The 11,749-nt window shown below is 46.4% G+C and overlaps 1 pseudogene; it reads left to right on the forward strand.

The window, feature by feature from the left end:
• The first annotated feature begins 9,052 nt into the window (after window positions 1-9,052).
• LOC147728634 (zinc finger MYM-type protein 1-like) lies at window positions 9,053-10,438 on the forward strand (annotated as a pseudogene).
• The last annotated feature ends 1,311 nt before the right edge of the window (window positions 10,439-11,749 follow it).

The following is an 11,749-nucleotide window of genomic DNA, read 5'->3' on the forward strand; positions in this document are numbered from 1 at the left end:
TAAACAAAAACCACATACTGCAAAATCGAAATACATGTCCCCCCACAATTATGTCTGCTGCCCCACCCTTTAAGGCGCAGCACAAGTCTGCTTAGATACAGAACCCTTCCTGAGCGCAGTCCTTCCTGCAATGAAATGCCCAAACACGCTGACGCAGTCCATTCACATATTCAATTGCCACAGTGTTGTCAGAAAATAATTCCCTGATTAAAAAACACTGTTCCAATGGGCAACCTGGAACAACAAATGATGCCTCCCACAACCCCGCAGCAACCCCTGGTAATAATGCATTAGTTATATTATGTGATTTAGCAATGGGGCATCCCAGCGCTAGTTTCATCAGAAAGCCACATCTGTGAAAGAGACACCTGGGAAGAAAAGATGGCCAGCAGGACATTTAGATGGTAAACAAACAGGTCTTCAGCTTGGCTTATGTAAAGTGCATAGGAGGAGTGAAAGGAGTATAACTGAGGGACGATGAGTGAATGAGGAATGAATGTAAGTTAAAAGCCAATTATAATATTGCAAAGGACTTCCTGAGCTGCGAAGAACAGTTCAGCTATGTGTGATGTTGAGGGAACACAGACAGCCTCAGGCTCTTCTTGTTACCACTGAAGCTGCACTGGCCTCTGTTGCCTGTCTGACCCCGTGACCATCCCTTTAAGACTGGGAGTGGATTCCTTGTAAAATGGGTGTGGGGGTTTCTCGATACAGTGCAGACCTGGGTTGTTGTGCTGCACACCAAAGTGTCTGTATCCTCAGCTGCGGACAGCAATAGATGTCACTTAGGGGGGAGGGGGGGGGGGTTGCGTGAAGGGGTGCATGTTCCTCCTGTGCTAAGGAGTGATCGAAGTGGGCGGGATCGGCAGGGCACGGCGTGCCCCTACTTCTTTTATTTCATAGAGTCCATTCTCCTACTTTCTTATTTTAAACATGTCTCCCGGACGGCATAAATCACCAAGGCCGATAGTTAAGGCTCGGGTTTTGGGGACAGGTGGAACCAGCAGAGAAGGAAAAGCACTCTGTCTTTTCCTTCATGCCCAGAGAGGACAGTGTCCAGTTCTCCTTCCACTGGCAGATGCCCCCTCTCTTTGTTGCCCCTCTTCCCTTGCTTTCTGTCTCGCTCTTCCTCATTTAGTGATAACCTTGACTTCAAGAAACAGGTATTACCTTCTCTTTCCTCCTTTCGTTTATTTGCTCCCCTGTGAAATGGATCCAAAAAAGAAAAACACTTTTTTGGAAATGTCATTTTGGTTCTGACATTTACCAATATCTAAGCACAGCCTCAGGATGGAGAGAAAAAAACATTCAAAATATGAAAACTAACTAACTAACTAACTAAAGTAAGACAGAGTTGTTGCCAGGTGGCCAGATTGCTTTATTCACACCTAAACACACTAGCGCCACATTACAACATTTGCCAATGACGTGCTACTTTTGTATTATCTTCTCTCTTTGAACAATATTAATCTTTCAGGCAAAAGCACTCACTCATTTCTAAATAATGAGACTAACAAAAGCAAGGTAACCATGTTGTTCCTGCTTACATTTCACATGCTTTACTTAATCTTAAATTCCCTATGAGTGTTTGAATTTCTAGGATGTTATTTTTTTTTTTTTGAGGCAGCATATTGCTCTTGTCTAGTGCGTAATTTGAATTGTCACATCCAGCTGTTTATAGCGGGGTCAGTACAGTAATAGATTCTCTCAGTGGGGCATTATGGTGCCCAGTGGGGGAGAGGATTAGGCACTATGGTCAGAGCTGCTGAATTTGGAACTGGGGAACCAGGTTCAGCCTTTATGACCAGTCCACCAGACCATTTCCCCTAAGGGAGCACATTCCCATGCTAGACCTTAGAATGCCCCAGGTGGGGCGTTGTGTTTGCAAGTATAATATGGTTCTAAAATCACTTGCTGCCTACTTCCTGTCCTCCAACAATTTTCGGCAACAATACTAATTTCATGATAACTCCAGTGATTAATGTTCTTAGTAGAGAGAGATGGTGTTTTGGCTAGTGGATGTTTTAACTCATGGAAAGGAAGTGCAGAGGGTTAATGTGCCTGCTGCTAAGAACATGTACCATGCAGATCACAAAGTGCACATAATGTAAATAGGTCAGTGGGTTACTGCTTTTGTCAGAGAGACACTATTGTTACTTGCAGTTAATACGTTAAAATCCTAAGTGAGCTATTAACTGTCATGTAGTAGCTGCATGCAAACTGCATGGTACAATTTAGAGCGTTAAGGTTTTCCCCCCAGTCTTTGATTATCCTAATGTTGCAAAAAACGGTTAATGTGGGTAGAAATCAACTCTGATTATTAAAGAGACCCCCCCAACCATGGTATTCCATTTTAAATTCTGAGTTTGTGTTTCTCCATACCAATAGCTATTAAACTAGGCTGCCTACTAATATGGTTTGTCTTATGTAAAATTTCCTATACAAGTATGATTGATTGTCTCTGTTTAATATGGGTGATGTAAAGTGCTCTGACACCCTACACTGATATTAGTGGTGCTGTACATTTTCTGATACTTTATTATTTTGACATTTTGACACATGCTAACAGTCTGTTCAAATAACTTTAATTATTAGTACCAGTGGAACATACAACTGCAGCAGTGGGAGGGGTGACAAGTCAACCTTTGCAAAAGGCCCTCCACTTCACAGCGATTCAGAAAAGGGGGTGGTGATGAACAGAGTGTCTGAATTGAGCAGACCACTCTTACCCAGTCCAAAGATCAGGGCTTGATCCATCACAGTTTTTTAGCTCACTGCACCATCCCAGCTCAGAACCTGGCTACATGCAAATTAGTCTGTCCCTGGCCCAGTGCATCATGGGAACAGGGCAGACCAGACTACCAAGCCAATTCTTCACTGGAAAGGAGACAAGCTTCCGGGGACCGGTTTCTGGCATTTCAGCTGTCGTCGGCCCCGCTTGCTTGAATCCTGATGGTGCAGTGAGCAAGGGACTCATGTCTGAGTATACCCTGCCACACCTATAGTGGCCAAAAGCGATTCAGAAAAGGGGGTGGTGATGAACAGAGTGTCTGAATTAAGCAGACCACTATTAGCCAGTCCAAAGATCAGGGCTTGATCCATCACCGGTTTTTAGCTCACTGCACCATCCCAGCTCAGAACCTGGCTACATGCAGCACAAGTCAAATCTTTTTGTAACTTTTGATCCGTTTGAGCTATGAACAATTTATTAGTTATGATCGTCAGATTATGCAGTAGATGGTCTATTATGGGACATATATGGTAGAGCCATAATTATGTGGAAAACATTTGCAATCTAGGATATTTTGCCATTCACGTTTGAACTGCTCCTGAGGACAAAATGGAGGAGAAGTGCTAATGACAGAAACTCCATGGCTGGGAGACAAATGGCTTGCGATTCCACTTTTAAGGATATTTGGGATAATCTGTGATTGGAAACGTATCCCACTTTGTGAATGTATTTTAATGGAAATAACTCGTATTAAACCTTAAATAAGCATGTATGTCTATTGGTTGAATTAGATAGCGTAGTAGTTTGTAACTTGCCAGTGAAATTCCATCAAATACTAAAAATAGGGGAATTTTACTCTTTCTGGCCACACCTCTGACTCCGGCCATAAATCCAATCCTCAGATTATTCTGGACCTCAGGTTCTCTGCCCACAGTTCTCTAACTTTTTCCCCCCACTCTGACCACTACTTTCAGCTTATTATTATGAATGTCGAGGCCCCTCAAACTGAAGTATAATCAGAGCCTGACTGTGGGGTTAAGTGCGGCAGTCGCAGATCACAATTGGCCCAGGTAGGAACTGGGGCTTGAAATTAGGAATTGCGGGCTGCACAGGGCACCTTCCCTATCCCTTGCCACTGTACTAATGAAGCCTAATAAAGGCCCAAGACAACACTGTATCAGGAAAAACGCTATTCTGAAGTCCCTAACTTTCCTTAAGCACAATAATGCATTCTGGAATATGTAGTCTTGCATTAAATCAGCTTAATCAAGTTCGCTAATATACCCAAGAGCAATGTCAGGAAAAGGGAAGACCCATGGCTTGACCACTGTGTATCTAATGATATTATGGAGTACTCTGGTAACATTAATGGTAAGCCACATTTATTCAGGCAGATCCACTCTGAACACAAATAGAAATATGAGGACTCGTTTTGTGGGCGTGCCAAGTGTAAATCGAGTTGCCCCATTATCAAGTCTGTACCATTAATGGCCTGACAATGTTCTCAAATTAAACATTGATTTTCCCACTTAAGCCTCTTGTGCTTGTGATTCACAAAAAGTGCAAGAGATTTACTCACAGTATAGCACCAGCATTTGAAATGTGAGTAGCCTTTATGTCCCCACTGGACCAGTCGGTGCCCGTCACCTTTAGAAATCTCAGGCCTGCTTGGGCATCTTCTGGAAAAAACGTGTGCCAAGTTCTTTAGCACAACATGCCCTCTGAGCTGTCTCTTTGTGTTTGTAAATGACAGCTGTGGGTGCTCTTGAATTAGGGACACTAGTAATTACACTGGTTTTTAAGTCCGGGAACTGGCAATTTGGTACTCACTCCCTTACATATTTTGGGAGCTAGGCTCTGGCAGAGTAAAGGTGGAATAGAGGCTAGAGGTTTCCTGAGCCATGTTTGAGCCTATATGCATCTCACACACACTTACAGACTCTCTCCTAGTTCTCTGTTTCACAATTCTCTATTGCGCTGAAAACTATGTGGCATTTTACAACTGATGGTAGCTTGTCTCAGGGTACTGCTAATGAAGTTTTGTCTCAAGTCTCTCTATTTCATTTCTATGAACTTGTGTCACCATTTAGCAACTGAGCAGGACCATCTTAGTGCCGCATTTGAGTAGCCAGCACCTCTTCCAACTCCACAGACTGAGCTCTGGCTCACCTGAACCATTACCTGGTGGTAAGCCTCCAAATCCTTGAGCAGAAGGAAATGCAGAACCACCAGCCATCGGAATCCAGTAGTCAGTCCGACCAGCAACTTACAGCCAATCAGTGGATCAAGAAAAACGCAAAAGAGGCATACGGCTGCCACTACTACTGCTAATAGGTAAGTGTACTAAAGTATTATGTCTAGCGTAAATAAAATTAGGATTTCTTGGCCGTGATAATGCACTCCCTTTCTCAGCATCACATCATTTGTGCATTTTCGTTTTCTATACTTTTTATTTATGACGTCCCCTTGCACGCGAAGCGCACCTGCGCAGCGTGCGCGCCGATTGTGCGCCAAAGGCGCGCCAAAGGCAAGCCCGTCTGCGCCCGTCCGTGCCTGGACCGCGCCCAGCACCAAGACCCCTGGTCCCAACCGCCGATGCAAGACCACACGACGGACCTACGACTCCGCCACCCTCAACGCACTCAATGCCGGGCGGAACCCTGCCTGCTACCGAGCCACCCCGAGACGCACCCACGGACCCTTCGCTTGCCAAGCCTGCCGTTTCTCCTGCTCCTGGACCTGCATTGCCCCCGCCAAGCCCAGCACCAGCAGCAACCACCTGAAGTGCATCCTGCTCAACACCCGCTCCATCTACAGGCATGCCGTGGAACTCTGGGACCTGCTCGACACGACAGCACCGGACGTCACCTTCCTCACCGAAACCTCGATGAACGCCTCTTCAGCGCCCGACATCGCCATAGCCATCCCGGACGAATACAAGATCACCCGGAAGGATCGTGTCAACCAGACGGGAGGAGGCATCACCATCGTACACAAGAACACCATCCGCATCTCAACTAACTCCGACGAAACCTTTACCGCCGCCGAACACCTGCACTTCCAGATATACACTGACCCCAAGACCACCCTCCGCGGCACCCTCATCTACAGACCACCGGGAATACGCACACAATTCAGCGAAGACATCACAGACTTCATCAGCCCGCACGCCCTTCCCTCCGCCGACTACATCCTCCTAGGAGACCTCAACTTTCACCTGGAGAACAACAACAACAGAAACACCACCGCCCTGCTGGACAACCTCGCCAACCTCGGACTCAAGCAACTGGTAAACACCCCCACCCACTATGCCGGCCACACGCTTGACCCCGTCTTCTCATCCAGCAAGCACATCTCCTTCAGCCACGCCACCGGACTCCACTGGACCCGTCCACTTCAGCTTCAAAAGAACTACGATCCACCACCACCCGCAACAGGTCCCCCGCCAAAGCTGGAGCAAGTACACCGCCGAGCAGCTCACCGCCTCACTCAGCCAGAACACTCCCACCAGCACAGCGGACCCCAACGAAGCAGCCAGCAACCTCACCAAGTGGCTGACCGCCTGCGCCGAGACCTCGCACCACTAAAGAACCCTCCCAGCAGACCCGGCAGCAAGAAAACCCCCTGGTTCACCGACGAACTCAAGGAATCCAAGAAGAACTGCTGCACCCTTGAGAAAGCCTGGCGGCTCGACCACACCACAGACAACAGGACCGCCCTCAAGCACGCCATCCGCAAACACCATCAGCTGATCCGCGCCACCAAGAAGATGGCACTCAAAGAACGACTGGACAAAAACACCCACGACAGCAAGGAACTCTTCAGCATCGTCAAAGAGTTCTCCAACCCCAGCGCCGGAAACAACAACATCACTCCCTCGCAAGACCTCTGCAACTCACTCGCCTCGTTCTTCCACTGCAAGATCGCCAACATACACAACAGCTTCGACGCACAGACCACATACCCTACCACCGAACCAAAGCCCGACACCACCACCCTCTGCAACTGGACCCCGATCAGCACCGAAGACACCACCTGCACGAGGAACTCCAACCACTCCGGATCACCAACCGACCCGTGCCCACACCACGTCTTCAACAAAGCCGACGCCACCATCGCACCCCATCTCCGAGACACCATCAACTCCTCCTTCCACATCCCTCCTTCCCGGAGAGCTGAAAGCACGCCAAGCTGACCGCCCTCCTGAAGAAACCAACGGCGGACCCCACCGACCTCAAGAACTACCGTCCCATCTCGCTCCTTCCTTTTCTGGCCAAAGTCATTGAGAAGACCGTCAACAAACAGCTTGCCGCCTTCCTCGAGAAGAACGGATCCCTCGACCCCTCGCAGTCCGGGTTTTGGGCCAACCACAGCACCGAGACCGCCCTGATCGCAGCCACCGACGACATCCGAACCCTGATCGACAACGGGGAAACAGAGGCCCTCATCCTCCAGGACCTCTCTGCGGCATTCAACATCGTCTGCCACCGCTCCCTAGTGAAGCGCCTCAGCAACATCGGAATCCGAGAGAAAGCACTGGAGTGGATCATCTCTTTCCTCACCGGAAGAACCCAGAGAGTCCGCCTCCCTCCGTTCAGATCCGAGGCCACCGAAGTCATCTGCGGCGTACCACAAGGCTCTTCGCTCAGCCCAACCCTCTTCAATGTCTACATGAGCTCCCTTGCAGCCATCGCACGCCAGCACAGCCTCAACATCATCTCCTACACCGACGACACCCAGCTCATCCTCTCCCTCACCAATGACCCCACCACCACCAGAGCCAACCTATACGAAGGGATGAAAGACGTCGCCGACTGGATGAGGAACAGCCGCCTTAAACTGAACTCAGACACGACGGAAGCCCTCATCCTGGGATCATCACCCTCCACCTGGGATGACTCCTGGTGGCCCCCTGGGCACCGCTCCTAAACCAACGGACCACGCACGTAACTTGGGCTTCATCCTGGACTCCTCTCTGTTGATGACCAGACAAGTCAACGCCGTCTCATCCTCGTGCTTCAACACCCTGCGCATGCTCCGCAAGATCTTCAGATGGATCCCCACGGAAACCAGGAAGACCGTCACCCAGGCACTCGTCACCAGCCGACTGGACTACGGGAACACCCTCTTTTTCGCCGGAACCACAGCCAAACTTCAAAAAAGACTCCAACGCATCCAGAACGCCTCCGCATGACTCATTCTCGACATCCCCCGACACAGCCACATCAACGGACACCTGAGAGACCTGCACTGGCTCCCCGTCAGCAAGAGAATCACGTTCAGACTCCTCACCCACGCACATAAGGCTCTCCACAACCTGGGCCCCAAGTACCTCAACGACCGCATGACCTTCTACACGCCCACCCGCCAGCTACGATCGACCAGCCACGCACTCGGCACCGTACCACGCATCCGCAGAGCCACCGCCGGCGGAAGATCCTTCTCCTACCTGGCAGCCAAGACTTGGAACTCCCTCCCCACCCACCTTCGGTGAACCCAAGACCATCTCTCCTTCAGAAAGCAGCTCAAGACCTGGCTGTTCGAGCAGTAACTTACCTCTCCCCAGCGCCTTGAGACCCTCCCGGGTGAGTAGTGCGCTATACAAATGCCGTGATTGATTGATTGATTGATACTATGTACTGAACAATTCTGTAGTACAGTACTTGTATTACTCAGACCAAAATCAAAAGCCTTACAATGTATTCTTATTTTCCCAACAGATTCCTTTTTGCTACAAGTACAACAATACTTCGCTTTTGGAAACCTTCTTGGCCACATTACCTGTCATCTTCAGCTAAAAGATTTTTCAGGTAGGTTCCTTTGCCACCATCAAATATATACTGCAGTGTCTTATGTATTGCTGAAACACTTTAGTCAGGTAAGATGCTGACTAGAATGCTCTTCTTGCTGTGGAAACCTAAAGATGTTAAACAACAACTTGATAGACCTTCTGGGAAGCCTTTGCACATGCCTCACTTCCCCACACTGTCACACTACATTGGAAGAGGATCCTTATACAGAAGGCAGGTTTTGTCCCTAACACACCCTGTGCTGATTACATGGGAGAGTGCACACAAAAGACTATGTGCAACTTTTAAACTGCAGCTAAATATTTGTATGTTCCCATATTGCAAATGATACAAACTTATTTGTTCCTTTTTCTTAGAATGGACATCCAGAAATTCTTTGCAAAGAAACAGCCAAGGGAAGTGAACCTATGTTCAGACAACTCAGAAATTAACACAATTCATGGCGATAATATGTAAGAACTGCAGTCTACAATTCAATATGGAGTTGGGGCCACAGATTTAGAAGTATCAAATGATTGCACCTTGGTCCCAGGAACATTTTGTGGAGTTGTCACTGCCTCAGATGAATCAAGCAACAGTTCTCAGCAACGCAACTAGTCTTCAGGATACTGAGGAAACACTTGTAAGCACAGAGGCACCAAACCAACCCCATGAGAGCACATCGCTAATTCAAATCATCGTAGCACAGTCACAAATGAAGAAAAAGCGCATTCTGCATTTTCAAGGAAGATGGTTCAAGGATTTCCCTTGGCGGCATTACAGCAGTAGAGTGGCAGGAGTACTATGTTTTCACTGTGCAAAAGTGCAAAAGCTAAGTCACTGAAATTGACTGAGCTTTCCAAGAACACAGAGCAAACATTTTGCAGCACTGGTTACACCAACTGGAAGAAGGCAATAGAAAGGTTAAAAACCACCAGAAAGGTAATGCTTATTCATATGCACTGAGTCAACTAGTACAGTATAGAGACCAGTCAAACAATCAACAGTTATCACAGCAAGTTCAACAACAACAGAAAGAAGCCTTGGCGGAATTACAGCAGTAGAGTGGTAGGAGTACTATGCTTTCACTGTGCAAAAGTGCAAAAGCTAGGTCACTGAAATTAACTGAGCTTTCCAAGAACACAGAGCAAACATTTTGCAGCACTGGTTACACCAACTGGAAGAAGGCAATAGAAAGGTTAAAAAACACCAGAAAGGTAATGCTTATTCATATGCACTGAGTCAACTAGTACAGTATAGAGACCAGTCAAACAATCAACAGTTATCACAGCAAGTTCAACAACAACAGAAAGAAGCCTGGCTTTGTCTTAACAAAATAATTCATACCATAGCTCTTCTGGCAAAACAAGGCCTTGCACTTCGAGGTCATGATTACACCGATGGGAGTTTCCGTCAATTTCTTAGTGCACGAGCAGAGGATGTACCTTCTTTGAAACAGTGTATTACAGCAAATCGAGCAGAATATCTAAGCCCAGACATCCAAAATGAAGTTCTTCAGTAATTGTCCCATGCAATTTTGCATCAAATCCGTAAATATATTGGTGACAATCCATACGCAGTAATTAGTGATGGCACACAATATATATCTAGTCAGGAACAAGAAAGCTTTTGTATTCGTTACGTTGACCAAGATCTGTATCCTCATGAGGATTTTATTGGACTGTATCAGGCTGATAATATCACTGGTACTGCAAATGCTAAAATCATCAAAGATGTTTTATGCCGTCAAGGACCTTCTCTGTCAAAGTTGAGAGCACAAACATATGATCGTGCAGAAAATATGGCAACAAAATACCATGGTGCACAAGCATTAATACGCCAAGAACCACCATTTGCTCTTTATGTCCATTGTAGAGCACGTTGTACAAACCTGGTGATGCAGGCTGTAGTACCATAATTGGAAGATGCACTACTTTATGTCCAAGAACTTGGTAATATGTTTGGACAATCTATCACATTCCATACAATATTCTCAGACCTCATCCAACACAGTGTAGAAGGCCCTGCAAATGTGTTAAAAATAAAGCCTCTGTGTCCAACACGCTGGATGGTCTGTGTAAAAGCTGTAAAAAATGTAATGGATAATTATGAACCTGTTCTGGAAACCTTAGAATAATTATCAACATTCAAGTCCAGGGGTGATGTGTCTGCTCGTGCTCGTGGTATGCTGGCACAGTTTCAGAGAGGAACATCTGTCCTACGTCTTCAGATTGCTCTCCAAGTACTGCAGCTTCTGGAATGTTTTGAATATATCCAATGCCAATAACCACATGACTGATAAGTATCATCTTAATGCCATTGAAGTGCCACGACTGCACAGAATCCCTAAACAGATAGATGATGGAGCATCAGAAACTTATCATCCTGCAACCGTTAGGGACTATGATCGCCCACAGTATTTTGAACTTTTAGATACTGTTTCTCTTCATTTCACTCAGCGTTTTGACCAGGAAGGCATCCAAACATGAATAACTTGAACAAGTGCTTTTAACAGGCAATGGCATTAACTCTCTTGCTCAGTACAAAGAAACTGACCCTTTGCTGCTCTCTGCTCAATTGACTATGTTATCAAGTATGTTCAGGTGCTCTTCAGTCCCGGAACTGGCAGACATACTCCGAAAAATGCTTCCAAGTGAAAAAGCTTTCTTTTCACTGGCTGAGAAGCTACTACAGATTATTTTGTTTATACCAGTATCTTCTTGTGAGGCTGAGAGAAGTTTCAGTGGTCTCCGCCAATTGAAAACTTTGTTACGATCAACTATGTCTCAGAAAAGACTGAATCATGTTGGCATAGGTAACATACATAAAGAGATGATGTACTCAGTTGACCTACAGACAATAATGAAAGAATTTGTCCTCCACACTGAACGGCGTAAGAAATTGTTTGGCTTTTCAAATTTAAGTTCATAATTTTATTACAGATCCCTTCAGCTAGAAAAACAATTTCTAACTAGTACCATTGATTTTAGTTTATTCTTCCAATTTTGTCCCACCTTTGTTTGTTTGGTGCATGAAGATGCAAGATTCATATACATATTTTGTTCCCATTTGGTCGTTATTGTGAATGTAAATAACAATAAAGCATACTTGCAAACTGTGACTACATGCCTGCCCTTCTCAGTATTTCTCTTCATAACTATGCAATTCTAAACGTTTAACGGGTGTACAGTCTTTCACAATGGGCGATTTGTATAGGGTCACTGGAAAG

The sequence above is a fragment of the Lissotriton vulgaris genome, chromosome 3_1 (genome assembly GCF_964263255.1).
Source record: "Lissotriton vulgaris chromosome 3_1, aLisVul1.2, whole genome shotgun sequence".
Classification (NCBI taxonomy): Eukaryota; Metazoa; Chordata; class Amphibia; order Caudata; family Salamandridae; genus Lissotriton; species Lissotriton vulgaris.